The sequence below is a fragment of the Bos javanicus genome, chromosome 29 (assembly GCF_032452875.1).
Source record: "Bos javanicus breed banteng chromosome 29, ARS-OSU_banteng_1.0, whole genome shotgun sequence".
Taxonomy (NCBI): Eukaryota; Metazoa; Chordata; class Mammalia; order Artiodactyla; family Bovidae; genus Bos; species Bos javanicus.
The window spans coordinates 29,865,138-29,877,610 of record NC_083896.1 but is presented as its reverse complement, the minus strand read 5'-3'; positions in this window follow the sequence as shown (position 1 = coordinate 29,877,610).

The window sequence follows — 12,473 nt, the reverse complement described above, 5'->3', positions numbered from 1 at the left end:
CATGGGATGTTTTGGTTGGTTGGGCTCTTACCGAGGTGTCAAATCTTAACCTCTAGAAGTTTCCACTGACGTGCAGATAAGGGAATTTATGCAATCTTGAATGAGATGTTCAAACACTGTTCAGTGTTCAAGGACTTCATAATTAAATGAGTGTCCCAAATAGCACCCATCACCCCCAAAACCAAGCATATCATTAGAAGGAAGTGTAACCCACATGCAACTGATTCACAGAACTAAAAGTTATCCCAATGTTTGACTTTGGGAATGGTTTGATGTGTATTCTGCTTTTTTTCAACTCTTAGATTGGTGAGTTGGTCAAAACAAAATAAACAGCTACGCAGAGAGACAGAAGCAAGTTTCAAGAAGAGGCATGACCTGCAGGCTCCTCCCCTAGGTCTACCTGGGGACAGGATGTACGTCAGGGCAGGGAAAGCACCTAAAACCCAGAAACCTTCCTCAATTAATTAATGCCCCTTTTGCTTGTACTTCTGGAGTGCTGAGCCCTACTACAGAAATTCACCCAGCCTGGGAGATGGTGTCATCACAGATTTATGACATCTGATCTCTGGCGGACCCCCAAGAGCTACACAGCGACCCCATCAGGTTAGTCTCCATGGCCTTTCCAGACATCAACCCATCTTGGGGTCTTCTCAAGACCCCAGTCCCTCTTTCTCAACAATTTTCTGTTTTGCAGAGAAAAGGGGAGGGTCCATCAAGACCTTTTCCTCCATCACCTGTCACTCTCTGCAAACCTGCCTGCCTCTGCACCCCTCCTCCTCATGAGCCACTTCTGAAGGGCCAGCCCAGCTCCAGAACCCTCCTCTCTGCCAGCAGCATCACCTTCAGCTTCTTTCTGCCAGGCCTGCTTCCTTGGCTCCCTCACTCGGCAGGTGGTCCCCAAGATCCACCCCTGGTCATTCTCCTATGAGAAAATCTCAGAGTCCATTTTCTGGGGAACCTGACCTGGGAGAAGGAGTGTTTCAGGCACAAGGAATGTGCAGCTGGTATCCCATCTCCTCCTCTGTTTCATTTTTTCCTCTTTTCCCCCTGAATCTTCAAATTCCACCTCTCTTTAGCATATATACATCTTCAAGTCCTTCCCATATTAAAAAATGAAAATTAAACTTTGCTTGTACCTGCAGGCCCTCTCTATTCATGACCCCTCACATCCTCCCTTTTGGTCAAGCTTCTCAAAACTAGTGACCTGTCACCATGCCCTTCATCTCACACTCCCTCAACCCAGGGTGTTGGCATTAAGTCAACACTGAGGTGCACTCCCCCAAGTCACCACCAGCAGGCGCTCCTCAGTCTTTCTTTTACTTAACCAGTCAGTGGTTGCTCAATGCCTTGGGCTTCCCTAGTGGCTTAGATGGTAAACAATCTGCTTGCTGTGAAGGGGACTCAGGTTCAATCCCTAGATTGGGAAGGTCTCCCGGAGAAGGGAATGGCTGTCCACTCCAGTATTCTTAGCCGGAGAGTTTCATGGACAGAGGAGCCTGGTGGGCTATAGTCTATGGGTCCCAAAGAGTTGGACACAATTGAGTGACTTTCATCATTTTTTCTTTTGTTACCAGTGGCCTTTCAATCTTGACCTCCTTTGGTCCTTTGGCTTGTGGGGGTACTGCTGTTTCCTGAGTCTCTTTCTACTACTCCCCACCCCCCTTCCACTAGATCCATACATGTGGTGGAGGGTTGCACACCTTCGCTTCTCACTCTACCCACTCCCCTCTTCTGGCAAAGCTGCACCCTCATGCCCATGACCCCATATCTGTACTTCCAGCCAAGGTTTCTCTTCCAAACTCCACCTGTAGTTCTCTGAGATAAAGCAGGACTCCTGAGAAGAACTCTCTCTCCCCCTTGAATTTGCTCAACCTTGTGCAGACCTCCATCTTGGAGGAGGGTGTCAGCATTTCCCCAGGGCCACCACCTCATCCCCAACTCAGCCCTGGCCATTCCACTCCTTCAGCACCTCTCCCTTCTGCTCTGCCCGCTGACCCCATTTCCAGGCTTAGTCCAGCAGTCACTCCTTCGTATTCTTTTTTAACACATGAATATTCATAGAAGCTTTATTTCTAACAGCCCCAAACTGGAACCATCTCAGATGTCTTTCAATAGGTGAATGGTTAAAAAAATTATAGTACATCCATACCAATGGTAATTAATCAGATCAGATCAGATCAGTCATTCAGTCCTGTACGACTCTTTGCGACCCCATGAATCGCAGCACGCCAGGCCTCCCTGTCCATCACCAACTCCCGGAGTTCACTCAGACTCACGTCCATCAAGTCAGTGATGCCATCCAGCCATCTCATCCTCTGTCATCCCCTTCTCCTCCTGCCCCCAATCCCTCCCAGCAACAGAGTCCTTTCCAATGAGTCAACTCTTCGCATGAGGTGGCCAAAATACTGGAGTTTCAGCTTTAGCATCATTCCTTCCAAAGAAATCCCAGGGCTGATCTCCTTCAGAATGGACTGGTTGGATCTCCTTGCAGTCCAAGGGACTCTCAAGAGTCTTCTCCAATACCACAATTCAAAAGCATCAATTCTTCGGTGCTCAGCCTTCTTCACAGTCCAACTCTCACATCCATACATGACCACAGGAAAAACCATAGCCTTGACTAGATGGACCTTTGTTGGTAAAGGAATGTCTCTGTTTTTGAATATGCTATCTAGGTTGGTTATAACTTTCCTTCCAAGGAGTAAGCGTCTTTTAATTTCATGACTGCAGTCACCATCTGCAGTGATTTTGGAGCCCAGAAAAATAAAGTCTGACACTGTTTCCACTGTCACCCCATCTATTTCCCATGAAGTGATGGGACCGGATGCCATGATCTTCGTTTTCTGAATGTTGAGCTTTAAGCCAACTTTTTCACTCTCCACTTTCACTTTCATCAAGAGGCTTTTGAGTTCCTCTTCACTTTCTGCCATAAGGGTGGTGTCATTTGCATATCCGAGGTTATTGATATTTCTCCCAGCAATCTTGATTCCAGCTTGTGTTTCTTCCAGTCCAGCGTTTCTCATGATGTACTCTGCATATAAGTTAAATAAGCAGGGTGACAATATACAGCCTTGACGTAGTCCTTTTCCTATTTGGAACCAGTCTGTTGTTCCATGTCCAGTTCTAACTGTTGCTTCCTGACCTGCATACAAATTTCTCGAGAGGCCGATCAGGTGGTCTGGTATTCCCATCTCTTTCAGAATTTTCCACAGTTTATTATGATCCACACAGTCAAAGGCTTTGGCATAGTCAATAAAGCAGAAATAGATGTTTTTCTGGAACTCTCTTGCTTTTTCGATGATCCAGCGGATGTTGGCAGTTTGATCTCTGGTTCCTCTGCCTTTTCTAAAACCAGCTTGAACATCAGGAAGTTCACGGTTCACATATTGCTGAAGCCTGGCTTGGAGAATTTTGAGAATTACTTTACTAGCGTGTGAGATGAGTGCAATTGTGCGGTAGTTTGAGAATTAGAAAGAAATAAATTATTACTATACGCAACAACTTGGATGAATCTCCAAGAAATTGTGTTGAGTGAAAAAAGTCAATCCCCAAAAGTCACACTGTGTATAATTCAATGTATGTGATATTTTTTAAATAAAAAAATTTTAGAAATAGAGGGCAGACTAGCGATTGCTACTGAAAAGAAATGAGGTTGGAGAGGCGGGTGGGAAGAAGGTGGGTGTGGTTATAAAAGTACAACATGAACGGGCCGTCCCTGGAGGTCCAGTGATTAAGACTCTGTGCTTCCAATGCAGGGGGTATAGGTTTGACCCCTGGTTGGAAAACTAAGATCCCACATGCTGTAGGGCATGGCCAAAGGGAAAAACATTTTAAGTACAATGTAAGGATCCTCATGATTTACCATTTTTCTAACCTTAAAAAAATAAATAATAACTTTATTGAGTTACAATTCACCTACTATACAATTCACCCATGAAAGTATATACAAATCAATGATTTTTAATATACTCACAAATATGTGTATTCATTCTCACAGTCAAATTTAGAGCATTTTCATTACTCTGAAAAGAAACCCCATAGCTACTAGAAATCATTCTCTCCAACTTCCCCCAACAGCTCTAGGCAAACACCAGTCTATTTTCTGTCTCTGTAGATTTGTCAGTTTCGTGTATTTAATTTAAATGACATCATGCATATGGAGCACTCCCTTCTTGATAGCTATCGCTACAGGCTCCTAGCTGGCTTCCCCTTGGCCGGTCTTGGCGGTGCTCCATCCGTACCACACAGGGAAATAAGAGCGATATTATTATGTTGTCCTTCAGTTCTTTACTTAAACTTCTCCAGTGGTTTCTCATCACTCTTGGGATCGCATCTCAACCCTTCAGCACAAAAAATCCTGTGGGATCTGGTTTCTGTCAGTCCAGCCTCCTTTCTCCTTCCCACTCCTCGTCTTTATGCTGTAACATTGAAGTTCATTGTTCTGCCTCCCAGAACTCGGAGGGTTTCTCATGGCTCTGCATCTTTGTTCCTGCTCCTTCCTCTGTCTGTGTTCCTATTTCTTGGCTTGTCTGCCTGAAAAACTCCTATTCATCTTTCCAGGTGCAACTAATGTGCTGCCTCTTCCTGGCAGCTTTCCTTGATTTCTCAAGGCAACTGGAATGCTCTTTCCCTCATTTCCCTCTGCCACACTTCACCCCTGCCCCCATGTGAATCAGGACCTCACTTTTAGTGCCAATGTGAACTTGAGGCTTTTGTCCACCTCTACATCTAAGCCTCTCGAGAGGAGGGCAGTATCCAGATCTTTCCATCTTTGTACCTTTTATACAAAGTGCAGGGTCTGACCTTATAATAGGTACTTGATAACTGTTTAATTGGTAATTATGCCTAGCTTTTATTAAGCACTTTTACTAAGGCCAGAAGGAGTGCTAAGCCCTCTAATTTATTCTGTGATTTGGTTCACACAATCACCCCATGAGGTAGATGTCCTTTTCTATTTTATTTTACTTTATTGTATTGTATTTTATTCTCCTGGTTGTGTCACATGGCTTGTGGGATCTTAGTTCCTGGAAGGGATTGAACCCCAGACCATGGCAGTGAAAGAACTGAGTCTAATTCCTGGACTGCCAGGGAAGTCTTAATGCCTATTTTATAGATGAGAAAGCTGAGGCTTAGAGGAGAGCCGCAACTCTCCCAAGCTAGTAAGCGCCTCAGAGGCAGTGTGAGCCACACTCCCACTTAAAGGTGCATGCATGCTGCTGTTTGCAGCCCTTCTGTGGTTAAACACTCAGCGCGGGGCTTCTGGTGTAGCTCCCAGCCTTCCACACTGTCCACCCTGCTCAGCCCATCAGTACTTGCAGTTAATGGGCCTCTACCTGTTGCCTTGGGCCTTGAGTCCGGCCCTTGGTGAATGAGATTTCCGCATTCACAGTTCAGCCAGGCCTTTCTCCTAAGTCAAAATCCTTTCTCACTGCTAGAGTCCCACCACCCTGCCCAGACTCCTGTAGATCTGATGCCCAGTTTCCTGGCTAAGAGTTATGCTTCCTATGTTTTACACACACACACACACACACACACACACACACACACACAATGGAATATTACTCAGCCATAAAAAGAACAAAATGTTGCTACCTATAGCAATATGGGCGGACTTGGAGGGCATTCTACTGAATGAAATAACTCAGAGAAGGGCAAACACTGGATGATATCACTTATATGTGGAACCTAAAAAATAAGACAAACTAGTGCATATGACAAAAAAGAAGCAGACTCACAGGTACAGAGAACAAACGAGTGGTGACCAGTGTGTGGGGGGCAATACAGGGATGGGGGAGGGGGAGGTACAACTATTGGTTCAAGACAGGCTCAAGGCTGTATTGTACAACATGGGGGATATAGCCAATATTTTGTAATAATGTAAATGGAAAATAATCTTCAAAAATTATGTAAACTTTTTTTTAAAAAAAGAGTTCTGCTCAATGTAAAAGAAAAGTGAAAATACACACAATTTGTAATTCCTGTTCTCACTTCTGTTCGGGGTGTTTTATTCTGATTTTTTCTTTTTACTCTTAAGTCTATTATATATATATCAGTTTTGTTTTTCCCAAGAGCTAGATGTTAGAGTTTCACAAATAAAATGTTTTTTTCTATATTCAAAAAATAAAAATAGACTAATGTCTTGTTATATGTCAATTATACCTCAATTTGATTTTTGTCATTAAAAATAATAAATAAAAAAACAAACAGACAAAAAAATAATGAGTTCTGCTTCCTGACACCTGCAGATGTAAAGCCATCAGCAGTCAAGGATGCTTGCTTCCTAGGCTTGTCTAGCCAGTAGGTCTGTGTTGGGCCTTCTGACCTGGTGTGCACCCCAGGCCGGGCCACACCCCCAGCTCTGATGTGAACACTTCCTGCATCGACACAGCAGTCTTAGCACACCTGCCACCTAGCCCAGGGCCTCCTTGCTTTGCTCTGAGTCTCCTCGTCCTGAGTTAAGACCTCGTTGTTTCCTCACACTGACAGCAGCTCAGGGACCAGAGAGCAGGTGGAGACAGAGGATGAGGCCTTGGAAAGGCCTATGAGTGCTGATCGGGGAAACGCCAGGACAGAGGTCTCCAGCCGGTGGTCCCCCATACCCGCAACTGGAGAGTTCACACCTGACTCAGCCACGGGCCCACTCTGCTTTTTCTCCCTCGCTGCTGTTTGCTTGTCATTTCGGCAAAGCTACAGTGAACGTACAAGGAACGTGCTCCTGACAACAGGATTAATACTTTAAATCCAGCTTTGATTGCCCTTAATGATCACTAGTATCTGACTACAGAAATTATATTAACAATATGCAGTCACTCATGAAGAAAACTTGGACTTCAGGAACACACTGATTGATCTCAACAGGGAAACTGTTTTAAAAGCTAATGCCTCATTTTGTGGGTCATTTTTCTATAATGCACTTTCCCACATTTCATCTTGTTCCAATTTGGTTCATTTTTTTTTTCCATACAATAAGGGGGAATAGAGTTAGGATTGAATTAGTATAAACATATATATAAGCTAATTAGTTGGTATGAATTATTAGTTCTTCTGCACCCCGCAGCAGAAGGGATGCTGGAGACCTCACATAAGGCAATCGATTCATCTTTAAAACAACCACCTAAAGATGAGAATTTTAGAGACAGGAGTCTGGTAACTTGCACACTGTCCTGAAGCTAATAACAGAAAGGCCAGGACCTGAAACCAGATCTGCCTGGTGTTAGCGCTTATGTCCACTGTCCCTTGCCCTGACTTGGGCTCTGGGCTTCCACACAGGCTTAATAGCACCCACTCCCCTGAACCCTTCAGGGGGTTTGATTTTCTTAAGTAGATATTTTTTTAAGTTTTTTTTTTTTAATGTGGATCAGTTTAAAAGTCTTTTCTGAATTTGTTACAATATTGCTTCTGTTCTATGTTTTGGTTTTTTGGCCGAGAGGCATGTGGGATCCTAGCTCCCTGACCAGGGATGGAACCCACACCCCCTGCCCTGGGAGAAGTCCCAACCACTGAACTGCCAGGGAAGTCCCCTGATTTTCTTGTGCATTAAACACAAATTCCTGGTGTTCCTCTTGAGTCCCGTTGGCCTAAGATGACTTCACCTCTGCTCTTGCCTAGCTGGAATTCAAGCTCTAGGTGTTCACCTCACTGATGGTGAGGTGCCTGGTGTTCAGCTGTGTGCTGGTTGTTGCAGGATGCCACCCTTCCTGAGAAGATAGGGTAACCCCTGGGTTGCCCCAGTGTACGGCCACTATAAACACGATGAGGACTCTTCTTCTGGGTCACCCAGGAGGACATCATTCCAGAACAAGGCAGAGACGTTACTATCTAACGGTCGTCTGTTGAGATTCGGCTGTCTGGATGGTGATTGTCTGCTTTAAACTGTCCTGACTACAGAGGGCCACCTCAAGTGAAAATGATCCAGAAGATTGGCAGGGGAAGGGGTCTTTAGGGGAAAGTAGAGAGAGTTCTGATCTTGCCTCCTGAAGACCCATTCATATATATATATATATATATATATATATTTATATTTATATTTATACACACACACAGTTACTATGTACTTTTTCTGTGCTATGCAGTTTATTTTTATTTATTTAGCTTTTTTTTTTTTTTTTGGCTACACAGTATGTGGAATCTTAGTTCCCAGACCAGGGTTCAAACCCTCACTCCCTGCATTAGAAACTCAGCATCTTAACCACTGGACTGCCAGGGAAGCCCCATTCTTAAGATATTGGAGAAGCTGTCTTTTTTCCCAGGGCTCCCATTAGTTGAAAGAGTTTCTAGATCATCCCGAAGGTGCCCTTATATTCCGGCCACCCTCAGGGCTGACCTCACGCGATTCTTAGAAGAGGCTGGGGCTGGGGCTGCCAGAGCCAGCCTCTATGGAGCTTGGGGGCTGGGTCTCCAAGCACCGGGGCCCCTGATGTTCCAGCATCCTGGGGGAAGGTGGCAGTGTCAGCCACAAGGCTGAAGGTAGCTTGTCAGGGCCGGGGCCCCATGGGGCCTCTGCGGACGGCAGGGAGCACAGGCGTGCGTAAGCGTGCAGCGTGTTTATTTATTCTAGGAGCTGTTGCTAAGTCAGGGGTGTTTGCCAGCAGAGAGCTGCCTGAGTGCCGTGTTTGTTTACTTAGCAGAGTGCAGGGAAGGACAAGGCGAGAGACAAGTGCAGGCTCTGAACAACTGGAGCTGGTCCTGGGGGTACTATGAAAGGGCCCAGGCCTGGGTGCTGCTTGTTTGAGAGCGCCCCCTTCAGGCCCACTGGCTCAGGTGTGCCTTTCTTACCAGTTTGTCGGGATCCTCCGCCCAAGCAGGATAAAATTGCTAATCCCCCTTCTTCCATCAGGGCTTCCCAAGTGGCACAGTGGTAAAGAATCTGCCTGCCAACAAAGGTTCAATCCCTGGATCGTAAAGATCCCCTGGAGGAGGAAATGGCAACCCACTCCAGTATTCTTGCCTGTAGAATCTCCTACAGTGAAGCCTGATGGACTACAGTCCATGGGGTTGCAAAGAGTTGGACACAACTGAGCACACACTCAGATCTTCCCTTCGTGCTGGGGGGTCTCCTGGTGGCAGGGTCCTGAGAAAAGGTGGAGGAGAAGCGGGAGGGGAGGGAGTGTAATGACAGGATAACTGATTCTAAGCTAGGCTCCACGGACCTTGGGCAGGCCACTTCACCACCCCGGGCCTCACCTGGTTCCTCGTCTGTAGAATGAGTGATTTCAGAGTCTCCTTGCAGCCCTGTGTCATTTCTTCCAGGACTTGGAGACACACACCAGCTGCTTCCCATCTCCTGGGGCCTGTGAGCACCAAGCCTCTGCTCTGGTCTCACCCCACTCCCTCCTCGCCCAAGAACACCCCCGCACCCCCACCCCGAGCTTAGACCAGCCTCTGGACCAGGCAACGCGTCTGTGTGAGGCTGAGGCCCACAGCCTCCTCGCCCCCTATCCATCCGTCTTCCAGGTTATATATTGGCCACAGATTCTCTGACTTCAGGAGAGAGAGAAAGAAAGGGGACAAACCAACAAGAGACCCTCCCAAGACCCTGTCTGCCACCGGCTACAGGCCAGGCAGGCCTGTTCCCGCAGAAGCCCGAGTTGGCTGGAGTTCAGAGTTGGTTCTTCCCAGCTGGGTGGCCCCAAGGACTCCCCAGAGGCATCTCCCTCCCTCTGCACTGCCCCAAGGCCCAGCAGTGCATCTGCTCAAGTCTCTAAGGGAGCACGGCCCCCCAAACACAGGCTGGCTGGCAGCCAGGGCTGGTGTTCTGGCTCCTACACCAGCAAGGAGGGGTGGCAGGAAGGCCCTGCTAATCCCCCGGGGAGAAACCTCCTTGGCAAACAGAGAGGAGTGAGTGCCTGCCCTCCACCCCTGCCCGGGGCCATGGACGCCATACCCCAGGGTGTTCCAGGCAGGCTTTGTGTCTCGGTGCTCTGCTCACAGGTGTCGGGGTTGTGATCCCAGCTGAGCCTGTCGGGTAAGAAAGGGAGACCAAGTTCTTCCTTTTCAGGTTAAGGCTCTTGTGCAATCTATGGCTTACCCCAATTCGTCTCAAAAACCCAAAGGAATTATGAAGAAAAGAGGGCAGGTGGGTACATTGCCCTCTCCAGGCTCCAGGTTTCTCTAGCTCCCAATAGCCTGTGGGCTTTCCTCACAGTGTTTAAAGAGGAGGCCAGGACTGCCAGGCTGGGCTACTAATTATATTTATTTATTTGGGGCTGTGCTGGGTCTTCATTAGGGCTCGGGCTTTCTCTAGTTGTGGGGGTAGACTTCTCATTGCGGTGGCTTCTCCTGTTGTGCAGCACAGGCTCAAGGCGCAGGGGCTTCAGCAGTTGCAGCTCCCAGGCTCTCGAGAGTGGGCCCAGGAGTTGCGGTGCATGGGCTTAGTTGCTCTGCAGCATATGAGATCTTCCCCGACCAAGGATCGAACCCAGGTCTCCTGCATTGGCAGGTGTATTCACTACCACTGAGCCACCAGGGAAGCCCGGGGCTAGTAATTCCTTCTCCTTCCTCCTACCCATCACCCCACCACCCACCTCTGCCCCCAGCACACACACAAACTCACACACAGAGTCAGCCCTCTGCCAGTGAGGCTGCCACTCTTGCTGGTACCACATAGAAACAGATGAAGAGCTGGAAAAATCACCCCCAGGCCAAAGAGAATCAGTGTGGAAAAAGCTGAGGAGAGAGTGAAACCAGATACTGAGAAGGCAGCCAGTGGGGGAGGTGCCCCCCACCCCACCGCAGACCTCCTGCCAGCCCCTCCTGGAACTGGAGGCTGGGTGGGGGTCCAGGCCAGCCTTGGCCTGCCTTTCTCCCGCTTGTTCAACTGACGGGTCACCTGGGAGGGGCTGCCAGGCCCTGCTTCTAGGACCCTTAGTCTCAGATCTGGGAAACGAGAGTCTTTCCCAGAAGACAATCCCTCCTCTTGCTTGGCTGTCACTGGTGAGCGAGGTCTCAAGAAAATGGAAAGTGTTATTGAGTCGCTCATTCGTGTCTGGCTCTTGTGACTCCATGGACTGTAGCCTGCCAGGTTCCTCTGTCCATGGAATTCTCCAGGCAAGAATACTGGAGTGGGTTGCCATTCCCTTCTCCAGGGGATCTTCCCAACCCAGTGATTGAAACCAGGTCTCCTGTACTGCAGGCAGATTACCATCTTAGCCATCAGGGAAGTCCAGAGTGAGGTCCCAAGGGTCGAGCTATTTCTTGCTTTCTCCTACTTGTCTCTGCCTCCACTTCCCTTCCGGCATGGAACCAAAGCCAGGAGTTGAATCTGGGATGTAAGTGGGCTCCCAAGAGCCAAAAGGAAGAAAATCTGGTCTTGGTTTGAGAGATCTCTATATTCCCAAGGGAGCCGGTGCCATGCACCTCATTTGAGCCTGGAGGGTCATTTAAGGGCCACTTCCAGGCCTGACTCAGTGCAGACCTCAATGTGGGAGGGGCTGGCATGACTCAGGTCACTGACAAGGGTCAGAAGGTAGAATTCCCTTGGTGTCTGCCCCTCCCCCTCCCCCTCCAGGCACAGTGTGGCTCTGGTATTCCCAAGGGGAATGCTTTAACCCAAACAAGGTCCCTTGTGTCCAGGTGGACCATTCCCAAACCCATTTCTATCATGGATCATTTTCCTGAGACTTTTCAGGATGGGCAATCACAACCGAAGCTGGTTGTTTAGATCGGAAAATCTGGGTGTAGTGTCATTAGAGAAACCAGAAAGTCTCCTCACAGGAACTTTTTCTCCCCCAGCCCGTCCACTCCTCTCCCCTGAGTCATGACGATGAACAACTTGGACACAGGGCTTTCTCTGGGCCAAGTGCTCCCACAGCCCCTGTTCCTGCTGACCCTGCCCCTGCAAGATAACTGATATTCTGCTCCACTCATCAGAGGCCAGAAGGCTCAGGGCAGCTGTGGCCCGCCTGGGACTGAGCAAGCATCAGGCAAAGGCAGGGCCTGACTTGAAATCTCGGGTTCTTTCCCTGGATCCTTTCTGCTGGCCGCCCAGAGATGGGGGCGGGATCAGCACCCTCCTGATCGTCCGTGGGATGAAGGGGCTGACTGCCCTGCAGCTGGGCCTTTGGTGATGGCCTCAGCCCTCGAAGATCCCTGGGAGGACTTCCTGCTCTCTTTCCTGGGTGTCTGCCAGGCCAAAGCTTGTCCTTTTCTCTCTCTGGGTCACCTGCCCCAAAGATCCTATGCTCCTTCTCTGCTTCTCCACTTTTTTAATTTTTTGGCTGGGTCTTCGTTGTGGCATGTGGGCTTTCTCTAGTTGTGGCAGGCAGGCTTCTCTTGTGGTGGTGCTTGGACTTAGCTGCTCCAGAGCATATGGGATCTTAGTGCCCCGGTATCCCCTGAGTTGGAAGGCAGATTCTCAATCAATGGGCCACCAGAGAAGTCCCTGCTTCTCCACTTCTTCCCCTTGATATTCTTGCCTCTCTTTCAGAAGTGAGGGCAGGAGTTACCCCAGTGAAGGTGCCAGCATTCCCAGGGTGCTT